Below are 13,210 nucleotides of genomic sequence, written 5' to 3'. Positions count from 1 at the left end.
GAGGTTATAGAGTTCAAATACCTACACTTTCCAAAAGAATTATGTAGCTCTTGTGATAAGCACGTGGGTACACCACCAGTGCATACTATGCTTAAATGTGGAAACAGGGCATTTCCTACATTTTTACATCTTCAAAAGTCAGCTCAAGCATACACTTCAATACGTCTTCATTAAGCGGCTGTAGTTGCATACATGCAGAACAGTGAACGCTCATACCTTTTTAAGATTTCCTAGTCCTGGTGTTCACGGAGGGTATTCAAATAGTGATTTCCCCCTACAAGGACTCCTCCAGCACCTGTATGGATCCTGAATGTAGTTATGATAAGGCTTATAGAAACAACTTATAAGTATTTCCATTCATGCCAATTACAGTTCCTCATGGAAGGTGAATTATCTTGTTGCTATAACGTCTCTCAGACACATTTGTGAGCTCCAAGCACTTCTTATTCAAGAGCCGTTTATTCAGGTCCATAGGTGCTGAATAGACCTTAGAACCAATCATAAGTTCTTCCCTAATGTAGTGTCACTTTTCCATTTGAACCATGCGATTGATGGGTTGTCTGTTTCTGTTGTGAAGAGACCGCTAAACACTTTAATTGTTAAACTAGTACTTATGTACTATAATGACAAACCTTTCAGTAGGACTAATCAGATTTTTATTGGTTTTGCTAAACCACACAAGGATCACCCTACTTCAAAAGTAGGCAGCATTGCAAAGTGGCTTGCAAATTGTATCCAGACTTGTCAGGGGTGTGGAATTTATTAAAATATCTACTTGTCCATGGGGCAGGTTGCTTAATAAATCTACTTGTCCTGTAACAAAATCCACTTGTCCCTTTGGTGCCATGTAGTTCTCCCAAAAATTATGGCAGCAGTCTCATTATATAAGAGCTCTTATATAGCCTCTCTGATTATGCCAGGGTATATCCCATAGTAGTGTTTGAATACTAGTAATCATTTTATGTTGGCACATTTCCGCAGCTCCACATACTGGGACTGAAGATGGTGGTGGTAAGCAGTAGTTCCAGGCTTGGAATGCCCTATTGAGCCTGTGCAAACCTACTAACTTGCATTTTTTAGTGTTTTCAACAAATCTTCTCTAATCTTTCCCATACTGAGAAATGTTGGAAATTTACTCCTGAGAGTGGCATACGTAAACCTTCTTTTAGAGTTGGGAAAAAAGTAGTTGGAGGGAAAATGAACTTTCAAACATCCAGGTTTTCACATGAGCAAATGTACACATGCATATTTGCTCACGCTAAAATGCAGTTCACAAATATTTTGTAGAAGTACAATTTCTTGCCCTACTAATGTAAATTCTTGTGAATTCACGAAAGCCATATACCAAAAGGTGCACTTTTGAGACTTTCTTTAATAAATGGGCCCCTAATTTGGTCTAGCGTTAACCATGACCTTTTGTGTTTATTAAAATTCTCTCTCTCGCTCTCTGAATCGGCTGGCTTCACTGTGAGTGACAGCATGCTGCTCTTTCACAAGAAGCATATCGGTACCCAAAGTAGTTTTGAATAGTACCAGTAACTAATGTGGCAGTGTGTGCTCTTTGAGACCAAAAACTATTTTTGCGTTTGCCAATGTTTATTATAATGTTGAGGGCCCGGCAGCACTCACATCAATAAGGTTTTACAAAAGCCATGCCAAAACAAGTCACGCATTACCAAAACTAAAAAGCTGACCACCAATGTCAGACCTACTGGCTTTGCCAAGGCTTGTTTATTTTTGTTTCCCATAATCTTACACACATTTTCCAATAGGAATATTTTTGGGAAATACTAGCATACATCAACACATTTTACTAAATGATGCTGCAAAGAAATGGTACCTGAAATTTTACAGTAGTTTAGCAAAATGTTATTTCCCTACTTTCATTTTTTAGGAATATTTGATATTGAAAGCAAAGAAACATTAATCTTGCTTTCAAGCTTGTGCAAACATTTGCATCTAATCAGAGAGCATTCTGTGAGCATCATGCATAGCCTCATGTTGCAAAACTTTGAAATAGTGTGTACACATTTTCATACTGGAACCACTGTCAGTAGTGCAGTCAGACGTACATTTACTTACAGCGCTCTCCCTAATAATAAAGGCTTTCAATTAATGAACCATAAATACAAGTTTGAACAGCATTAACACATGCACACACATATTAACTAAACTACAGGCAGTACCCTTCCCTGATCCTTAATGTGGTACTGCAAACTGGCAGCCAAAGGGTTTGTGTTTTTCACGGGATTGGGCCTACTTGACCCAAGGACAAAATACACATTAAAACTTGTTGCCCTTGACCCCAAACAATATGTCCTGGGCGTCGGGCTATAGGAATTCCACATCCCTGCTTGTTATGCTAAGGCTAAATGGGTACTCCGGCACCTCCTAGGGATTTTGTAGCCAACAACCTGTTAGCTGATATGTGTAGTCCGCAACTTGGGTCAACACCACACTTGTTCAGAAAGCATTACTGTTGGGACATATTGGCACGTCAACAAGCTATGGTTGGCCAAACTGTATGAAGGACTTTGTTTCAAACATCTGTCATCTGCCAGCTAGCTACAGCTGGGAAGAAACTGCTTTACAGTCCATACAAAGCATGTGCATCTACAGCCTCCCATGATACAAAGGGAACATTTTAAGCATTTGTTTGTAATGTGTAGTGCTGTAGATTCAAATGCACTCTCTCTCCTACGGTGATTGTGCTTGTTTTTTCCTGAATATATATTTAATTAGCTAATTACAATGCAGAGGGCACATTGTTACTCTACACTTTCACCCACCATGCGAAAAACATTCTAATGGGGGAGTCAGTGTTCTTGTGACCGCTCAGCTCTCCTCAGGGCTTGGTCACTCCACCCTCTGCTGCCGCTCCTGCCTGCCTTGCCTTGCCGCCTCCTGCCTGCAGTTTCCCTCGAGCGCCGCCCGCAGCTCCTGGGATCCCCGCTGCCCGCAGACCCTTGGATTTCCCGCCGCTGCCTCCCTGCGGCCCCGCCCCCATGCGACTCCATTCGCCGCCCCGCGCCTGCCACCCAGCTGCTCCTCCCTCCCGGCTCCTTACTTATGACGCCCCCTGAGCGACCGCGCAGCGGACGCACCGATTGAGCGCAAAAGGTGCGCCAAAGGTAAGCCCGTCTGCGCCCGTCCGCGCCTGGACTGCGCCCAGTGCCAGGACCCCTGGCCCCCGCCGAAGCAAGACGACCCGACGGACCTTCGACGCCGCAACACTCAACGCACTCAACACTGGACCGAACCCTGCCTGCTACCGAGCCACCCCGAGACGCACCCACGGACCCTTCGCCTGCCACGCCTGCCGTTTCTCCTGCTACCGGACCTGCACGGCCCCCGCCAAGCCCTGCACCAGCAGCAACCACCTGTAGTGCATCCTGCTCAACACCCGCTCCATCCACAGGCACGCCGTGGAACTCTGGGACCTGCTCGACACGACAGCACCGGACGTCGCCTTCCTCACCGAAACCTGGATGAACGCCTCCTCAGCGCCCGTCATCGCCATAGCCATCCTGGACGGATACAAGATCACCCAGAAGGACCGCGTCAACCAGACGGGAGGAGGCATCGCCATCGTACACAAGATCACCATCCGCATCTCAACCAACTCCGACGAAACCTTCACCGCCGCTGAACACCTGCACTTCCAGATATACACTGACCCCAAGACCACCCTCCGCGGCACCCTCATCTACAGACCACCGGGACCACGCACACAATTCAGCGAAGACATCGCAGACTTCATCAGCCCGCACACCCTTCCCTCCGCCAACTACATCCTCCTAGGAGACCTCCAACTTTCACCTGGAGAACAACAACGACAGAAACACCACCGCCTTGCTGGACAACCTCGCCAACCTCGGACTCGAGCAACTAGTGAACACCCCCACCCACTACACCGGCCACACGCTTGACCCAGTCTTCTCATCCAGCAAGCACATCTCCTTCAGCCACGCCACCGTACTCCACTGGACCGACATCAGCTGCGTCCACTTCAGCTTCAAAAAAACTACGACCCACCACCACCCGCAACAGGTCCCCCGCCGATGCTGGAGCAAGATCACCGCCGAGCAGCTCACCGCCTCCCTCAGCCAGAACACTCCCACCAGCACAACGGACCCCAACAAAGCAACCAGCAACCTCACCAAGTGGCTGACCGCCTGCGCCGATGACCTCGCACCACTAAAGAACCCTCCCAGCAGACAAGGCAGCAAGAAAAACCCCCTGGTTCACCGACTAACTCAAGGAATCCAAGAAGAACTGCAGCACCCTCGAGAAAGCCTGGCGGCTCGACCACACCACAGACAACAGGACCGCCCTCAAGCACGCCATCGGCAAACACCATCAGCTGATCCGCGCCACCAAGAAGACGGCACTCAAAAAACGACTGGACAACAACACCCACGACAGCAAGGAACTCTTCAGCATCGTCAAAGAGTTCTCAAACCCCAGCGCCGGAAACAACGACATCACTCCTTCGCAAGACCTCTGCAACTCACTCGCCTCTTTCTTCCACCGCAAGATCGCCGACGTTCACAATAGCTTCGACGCACAGACCACGCAACCTACCACCAAACCAACGCCCGCCACCACCACCCTCTGCAACTGGACCCCGATCAGCACCGAAGACAACACCCGCACGATGAACTCCATCCACTCCGGATTACCAACCGACCCGTGCCCACACCACGTCTTCAACAAAGCCGACGCCACCATCGCACCCCATCTCCGAGACACCATCAACTCCTCCTTCCACACAGCCACCTTCCCGGAGAGCTGGAATCACGTCGAGCTGACCGCCCTCCTGAAGAAACCAACGGTGGACCCCACCGACCTCAAGAACTACTGTCCCATCTCGCTCCTTCCTTTTCCGGCCAAAGTCATCGAGAAGACCGTCAACAAACAGCGGGACGAACGGATCCCTCGACCCCTCGCAGTCCGGGTTTCGGGCCAACCACAGCACTGAGACCGCCCTGATCGCAGCCACCGACGACATCAGAACCCTGATCGACAACGGGGAAACAGTGGCCCTCATCCTCCTGGACCTCTCTGCGGCATTCGACACCGTCTGTCACCGAACTCTAGTGAAGCGCATCAGCAACATCGGAATTCGAGAAAAAGCGCTGGAATGGATCATCTCGTTCCTCACCGGAAGAACCCAGAGAGTCCGCCTCCCTCCGTTCAGATCCGAGGCCACCAAAGTCATCTGCGGCGTACCACACGGATCTTCACTCGGTCCAACCCTCTTCAACGTCTACATGAGCCCCCTCGCAGCCATTGCACGCCAGCACAACCTCAACATCATCTCCTACGCCGACGACACCCAGCTCATCCTCTCCCTCACCAGCGACCCCACCACCGCCAGAGCCAACCTACACAAAGGGATGAAAAACGTCGCCGACTGGATGAGGAACAGCCGCCTTAAACTGAACTCGGACAAGACGGAAGTCCTCATCCTGGGATCATCACCCTCCGCCTGGGACGACTCCTGGTGGCCCCCGGCCCTGGGCACCGCTCCCAAACCGACGGACCACGCACGCAACCTGGGCTTCATCCTGGACTCCTCTCTCTCGATGACTAGACAAGTCAACGCCGTCTCCTCATCGTGCTTTAACACCCTGCGCATGCTCCGCAAGATCTACAGATGGATCCCCACGGCAACCAGGAAGACCGTCACCCAGGCACTTGTCACCAGCCGACTGGACTACGGGAACACCCTCTACGCCGGAACCACAGCGAAACTTCAAAAAAGACTCCAACGCATCCAGAACGCCTCCGCCCGACTCATCCTCGATATCCCCCGACACAGCCACATCACCGGACAACTGAGAGACCTGCACTGGCTCCCCGTCAGCAAGAGAATCACGTTCAGACTCCTCACCCACGCACACAAGGCTCTCCACGACCTGGGCCCCAAGTACCTCAACGACCGCATGCCCTTCTACATGCCCACCCGCCAGCTACGATCGACCGGCCACACACTCGCCACCGTACCACGCATCCGCAGAGCCACCGCCGGAGGAAGATCCTTCTCCTACCTGGCAGCCAAGACATGGAACTCCCTCCCCACCCACCTTCGGCGAACCCAAGACCATCTCGCTTTCAGGAAGCAGCTCAAGACCTGGCTGTTCGAGCAGTAACTTTCCCCTCCCCCAGCGCCTTGAGACCCTCCCGGGTGAGTAGTGCGCTATACAAATGACGTGATTGATTTATTGAGTGCTGGTGTGCATTTTAGACTAATGGAGGAGTCGCACAGCATCACATGACTCAAAGCTTTTTAGTAGGAAAACAACTTGTATTATCCGATCCTAACACTAGATGAGAGGAATGTGCAAAGTATATGAACCTACATAAAAACATATATTTATGGAATGTATCTTGTGGTGCTATTAATTTAATCTTCTAATGCCTGTGCTAGAAATGTCTACCATCAGAATTAATGGCCCATTTTAACACTATTTGCTTCGTAACATAATGGCAAAAACAACAGTTGATCGACAGAATGCAGAACAATGTCATACATTCCCCCCCAGTACAGAGATCTTGGCCTAAATCCATCGTTTTTTTGCTCACCATGCCATTCCAGTTTGAACCCAGCCATATGCAAATCGGTCTTGACCCTGTGCCCCATGGGAACAGTCCAGCCTGAACTGCCAAGTCAGGTCCTCCCTGGACTGAAAACAAGCATCCTAGGTCCGGTTTCGGGCTTTCAGCCCTCATCAGCCCGGATAGCTTGATTCCAGTGGCATGGAGAGCACGGGACTCTCGTCTGAGCATACCCGTCCCACTCGGGGCGACAAATGCAAAAACAACAGTTGATGGACAGAATGCAGAACAATGCCATACATTCACCCCAGTACAGAGATCTGGGCCTAAATCCATTGTGTTTTCCAGTTTGGACCCATTTGCAAAGCAGTCTTGACCCTGCGCCCAATGGGAACAGTCCAGCCCCGAATTCGTAACATAATGGTGCACAGGTCTGTGTTAGGATTTTGAACAAGTATTCACCTCTGTTAATCCAGATCTAAATGACCTCTGTTATTTGATAACTGCATGATATTTGGTTCTACAATCAGCAGCACTGAAAATGTGCACCATTAAACAGATCACTAGTGGCACTTATTTCACATCAGCCAAGACAATTTTGTGCTCCTGGGAACAATTTTCTGCCCATGAGAAGTTGTGTAGGGATATCTCATATATTCATCTTTTTGTCTTTGTCCTAGGAGTTCTTCTTACTCTGCTAAAATAGTAAAGTGCCCCAAACTTAAAAAAAAAAATTAAACTGCTCCCCAAATCTGAATTCATTCGAATGGAAAGGTCCTTTTGACCAGCATTTTAGTGTTGGAGGACTCTGTTTACAACTTTGACATGTGGAAAGTTATGATAGTTTCACTCGCTTGCATCTCCTGAATTTGTCAAATGTGCATTGCAGATACCACTTTCTCGATGGTATACCAAACTGCAAAACAAGAAAGCTAACAAATGCATCAATATGTTAGTGTAACCTTTAACATTTTTTCTTTTTTCTGGTTTTCATCCCTGGCAGATGTAGGTCATCTGTCCTAGGCAGTAGAGCATTTGTACTCTGCCGTGCTGCTCTCTTCCTGCAAGGCAGCCCAACTGAGGAACCAAAGTTCATTACATTGTGTTGAAAATCCATCCCAGCTGTAGCAGCTGCTTCCGGTAGGTACAGCAGCGGGATAGCTAGTGCCTGGCAATGTGAATGACAGCAGGTGCACTGGAGACTGGGTCCTGCGTTGCTGCTGTGCTGGCTGATCTAGTTGTGGGAGTGTAAGAACAATTTGAGTGTTGTGTACCCCTCTTACTTCTGTGGCTCCCAGTGTTGACACAACTCTATGCGTGGCCACAGAGAAGCAGCTGAGACTGAGAGAAGTGGTTGTGGGCTTTCTCTGCATTTGATTCTTGTGTCCGTTTTACTTTCTTCTGTAATCGCACTCAAACTTTAGTTTTGTTGAAAAATGTTTATCAAACGACTAACGCAGTAGTTTGAGCACATGTAGCTTGCATGTTCAAATCTCTGCAAGGCAAATTCCATCACTCTTCTGATGTTGTTAAAATGAGCATGAATGGGTTGGGTAATAATAACCACCAAGATCCTGTTCAGTTTATTGCATGTGGTACATTTTGTGAGCTGTCATTGAATTTGTTACATTTATTTATTTTTTTCTAATTGCTATTTAGGTTAAAGCTGCATAATAATTGAGTAATTAGATGTGTTTTCATTAAATTGACACAAAATAGTGATGAAGTAGGAAAAGTAAGAATGGTCATATATTTTGTGTAGTGGAACAAAATGTATAGTCTCAAAAAATAGTCGCTGTAATTTTCATGACATTCTAGTGTGTTTAAGGGAATCTTCTTCAATCCTATTTAGTTAACATTTGTTTGAAAATTCTCTGAATCCTTTACCTTATGCCCATTGTGAGGTATGACTATACTAGAATTACTAAAATGAATGCCAATCTACTAACAGGGTTTTTTCACAATAGGCTATCCAGTAAGAAGCCTTGTTGAAACCTACCTGAAAGACCAGTGAACCACGCAGCAAGGAATCACACTTTAGTTGTTTGAAGGTAAGTCTTACAACAGCTTGTACTTATGTCATGCTTAAAGTCAGTTTTCTTATGTGTTGGTTATCGACATGTGCCTGATGTCCAAAGAGGCTGCTTGCAAAAAGTAGTCGCAGTTTACGACACAACATTTTGAGGCCAGTATCTAATTTTGCTAACCAATCTATGTACTAATAGGTTGCTTCATAAAATAAAAGAATTGCAGGGCATCATAGAATAACTTGCTTAATTTATACTCAGTATGAAGCTTGCCAATAGAAACTTCCTCCAATTAGCTGTAAAGTCAGGGCTAGTGGCATGCAAGGAACAGCACACCGCCATGTCCGTCTTTAAATTTTCCCTGAAATGGAGCTGATAAAAAAAAGATTTTAAAAGTTTAAGTGAGAATTCATTGGTCACTTTGAGACTGGGAGCACTGTGGGGCCTTCCCTTTTGTTAGTATTGGAAGTCTGTACCTTGAGAAGGTGGCGTAACCAGGGGTAGTAGAGAAAGAGAGTGAGCCCAGTGTTTGATAATGTTGCCCAAGAAAAAAGAGGGCAAAAAAGACAGTCTTATGCTGCTCTCCAAAGACTTGCTAATTATGTGTGTGGCAAAAATGACATAAAAGAAATAGGTGTAATCTGTTCTGAGGAGTAACCACTTCCTGTATTCAGAAAATAATTTCTAGACTTTTCACTCACAAAGTCCAAGCCATTTGCTCTCCTCTTGGTTTTGATGGTAATCCCTCTACTACAACACCAGCAGGTGATTAAAGACTACATGTTTTAATTCTTTTATTGAGTTTTCATTTAAGACATTCCATATAAACCACATATGACACATCACTATTACAGAGCAATACGTCAGGTGTGTACATTAAGGAGGGAGTCTAGAAATCGCTTCTGCGTACCAGTATTATCACACATCATTTCATAAGTTATTGGCTAGTGCTATATTGCGTCCATCCAAACTTTTAGGTTTCAGTCAGTCTGTTCGACAGAGATCTTTGATTGTTCCTCATCACTCTGTAGGGGTCTATCTAGAAAAAGCCTAAGAGGACCCCTAATGTCCTTGGGTTGTGTATTCCTAGGTTGGAGAATAGTAAACGTCTCACTTCTGCCATTGCATGTTGCTTGGCATTTTAAAAAAAGCATTTTATTTTTCCATTTTATACCACAATACAAAAGACCAGACAGCAGGCGGTATTGTGTGCGGTGGGTGCAATGCACTTAAAAACATGTACAGTATTCCATTACGCATCAATATTCTGAGCACCAGAGTCGTGAGGCCCCCGGCATGAGATCCGGTTTCACCTCATTGGGCCTATGCTTCCCTCCCCATCCGCATGCCCGGACACAGACCCCCCACCCGGACATTCCTCCCCACTGTCATAAGTCTCATTACATCCTGAGGCGTACTCATCAAATGTTGGATTAAGGAGGGCATGGTATAAAGCTCTCTTGTCCATTAAATCCTCTGCTAGTTTATCATCACCTCTATGCAACTTCATGTGAAGTTCTTCTACCAGTGACCACTCCATTACATCCATGTGCCAGTGTGCTTTCTCAGGCGCCCTTTGACCCTCCCATGTGATGGCGTCACGACATCTAGCCAATACCAATGGCAAGTGTGAACATTTGTAGCGCAGTTTTTTCCCCCTTCGGTCGCTTAACATTGCCCAACAAACAGCACTGAAATGAGAGAACTATGTGTAGACGGGTGGCCCCAACAATATCAGCCACGATCTGGCATCAAAAGATCTGTACCAAAGTGCAGTTCCAGACTAAGTGTAAAAAGTCTGCACCCTCTGTACCATAGCGGGGACAGCTATCAGGACATATTGGGGAAATACGGTCCCGTGCTCTGGGTGTAAGCTACGTCCTATGCAGGAAGTTGTTATGTGCTAATTGGAAACGAGCTTTGCTGGAGACAATATGTGTTCATTCATTAACTGTTGTCTAATCCCTGTTGGTTAATGGCATGTTGAGGTCCAAATCCCACTCCAAAGGTGCATGGGAAGGGGTCACAACTGCGTCTGCCCACCTTGCTCTATATTGTAAGAATATTAGGCGACGTCTCATTTCACAGGTTAATAGGACCCCGAGTGTTTGTGTGGGACCAGGGGCAGCAAGATGTGAAGGCCAGGTAATCCAGGCAACAATCATCAGGCTAGCTTTTTGTAAAAAATTGACCATGGCCAAGCATGAAATCCTGGTGCAAGTCATCAAAAGTAATGATCGCTTCTCTGGGATACAAGTCACCCAATAGAACGTACCCACCCTCTTGCCACGGTTGACGGGGCTAATTGTCTAATAACTACCTGATAGGCTTCAACATCAGTATGTCAAGTTCCCTGTGGAATGGAGCCCGCTTTAGGACGGTTTGCATAAAACGCTGCCAGATAAAAGCTGTGTGTTGCACTAGATATGGAAGGTCTGCAGATGTGCCAGCCCCTTCCATCAACAGTTCCAGTAAGCGGTCTGCAGCCACACTACCGACCAGCAGTCTCTTCTCCCAATTTCTTTTCCTGATTTCCCCATCGAGCTGCATGTTGAAGGTGTGCAGCGTAATAGTATAAATATAGATGCAGGTCCTCCAATTCGCCATCCTCCTAACATTTGGTCAAGCCAGTTAAGGCCACTTTGCTACGTTGGCCAGCCCATAGGAGCACATTCAGAAGAGAGTTGAGTTGTTTAAATATCGTGTGTGGCAAAGGACAAAGTGAATTCTGCAATTCATTGAGACTTCACAACAGCAGCACCGTTTTTGCAGTAGCCATCCAGCCCTTATGGGAAAGGGGCAGGGTGGTCCAAAAAGCAAAGGATGTCCTCAAGGACTCTCTCCACATTTAAGTGTAATTGATTGGCTCAAAAATGTGCTACTTTGATTTCTAAGTATCGAATTGTTCTAATTCCCAACGCAATCAGAAGACCAGTAATTGATCCACTGGCATGCATACCAAGGAGGCAAGTGGGAATATTTAGGACTTCTTACAGTTCAGAGGAAGGCTCTAGATATTCCCTAAGTTGTCTGGCAGCTGGGGTAGGAAAGATAAATTAAGGCATCATTGTCATATGAGACGACATGCCATACCTCACCCACCTGTATGCCTCAGTCTCCTGTAGTTCCTGACATGCCCATAAAGCTAATGGCTCTATCGCCAACTCAAACAACAGGGGGAGAGGGGGAACCCCTGGCGAGTCCCTCTATTGAGTGTTCATGCCTCTAAGTGATGTTGTTCCACCCTCACTCTCGCAACCATGTCTGTGTAAAGGAGGCAACCCCACCCTCTGTACTTGGAGCTTAAATCCCATTATCTGCAGTACCTGGAGCAAATAGACCCAGTCCACAGTTTCGAAGGCCTTTTCTAGATCAGTCGAAACTAGCACAAGTTCTTCATCGCACTGGTCTGCCTAATGTAGAACAGGCGTCAGATGCCGGAGGTTCATGCTTGTACTCCTTCCTGGTATAAAACCACATTGGTTCTAATGATCCAACCTTGGCATATGAGGTGATAAACGGACAGCTAGGATCTTGCTGCGTATTTTCACATTTGTATTTATCATAGTAAGAGGTCTCTACAGTATAGGTAATTGGTGTTGCCCCCTCACCTCCTCTGGTTTTAGAAGCATGCAAATCTCACCCTCCCACATCGTAGGTGGTAATACGCCAAGTTCTGAAGCCACCATAAACACCTCCAGGAGATTCTGTGTTAATGCGGCCGAAAACAGCTGGTAAAATTCGGGTGGGAACCCATCTCCACCCGGTGTCTTAGCCCGTTGGAGCATATGAAGCGCTGATCTAAGCTTGTCCAGTGTTAATTACTCATCCATTTCCTCAGCTGCCACCTGTTCTAATTTAGGAATAGCCAACCCTTCTAAAAAGGGGGAGAAAACATTTGCATTGACTGTCTGATCCACTGCATATACATGCTGCAGATATGTGTGTGTGGAACACTTCCACAATAACCATTGGAGGTAACCATTCCTGTAGCAGAATCCATTCCAATAAGTGCTCAGATGTATCCCCCCTCACGGTGCAGAAACTGACAGTACTGCTTTAAGGTATATTGGTCCGGTTGATCCCAGATATCCGTGACGTGACTCTGTATGTCCTGCTAGTCATTTAGGAAGGTTGGAGGGGTTGACTGCATTGCCTGGTTTCTGGCGAGTGTCTGCTCTACGTTTTGAAGGTCTGCCTGTAACTGCCTACAGACCCTGCAAGTTAGCCCCTAAGATACGCCCTTTGACACCTCTTTAAGTGCCTCTAACTCCATGGACCTTCCTTCCAGCGGTGTCCCAATTAGATTCAAGGAGCCAGTCAGGGTAAGAGATAAGGATTCCCTGCCCGTCCGGTCCTCCAGGATATCCACAGGCATCCACCAATAGCGTGCCCCCAGCTGCGTGTCAACAAGAGCAACTGTGCAACAGACATAACATAAATGTGATTGGATCCACACAGTAAGTTACATACAAAAAGACAGTGATAGTCTAAGTGTAAAACTAATTCAGAGAAACCTTTCCAAACTTTTATACCTGGGTTCCCCGGATAGGATTAAAAGTTTAAAAATCGAAGACTGTCTAGGGGTAATTAGGACCCCTTTTCTCTCCTATACTGCTTCT

The 13,210-nt window shown here is 46.9% G+C and overlaps 1 protein-coding gene across 2 annotated transcripts in view; it reads left to right on the top strand.

Moving 5' to 3' along the window:
• Nucleotides 1-13,210, top strand: part of KMT5B (lysine methyltransferase 5B) — a 288,550-nt gene that overhangs the window by 22,830 nt on the left and 252,510 nt on the right. For both annotated transcript variants that reach the window (XM_086957817.1, XM_086957816.1), the window contains exons 2-3: nucleotides 7,565-7,701; nucleotides 8,529-8,612. The gene's annotated coding sequence lies outside the window, so the exon portion shown is untranslated. The remainder of the gene's footprint in view (nucleotides 1-7,564; nucleotides 7,702-8,528; nucleotides 8,613-13,210) is intronic.

The sequence above is a fragment of the Lissotriton vulgaris genome, chromosome 2_1 (genome assembly GCF_964263255.1).
Source record: "Lissotriton vulgaris chromosome 2_1, aLisVul1.2, whole genome shotgun sequence".
Classification (NCBI taxonomy): Eukaryota; Metazoa; Chordata; class Amphibia; order Caudata; family Salamandridae; genus Lissotriton; species Lissotriton vulgaris.
This window is presented reverse-complemented; position numbering and strand designations above follow the sequence as displayed.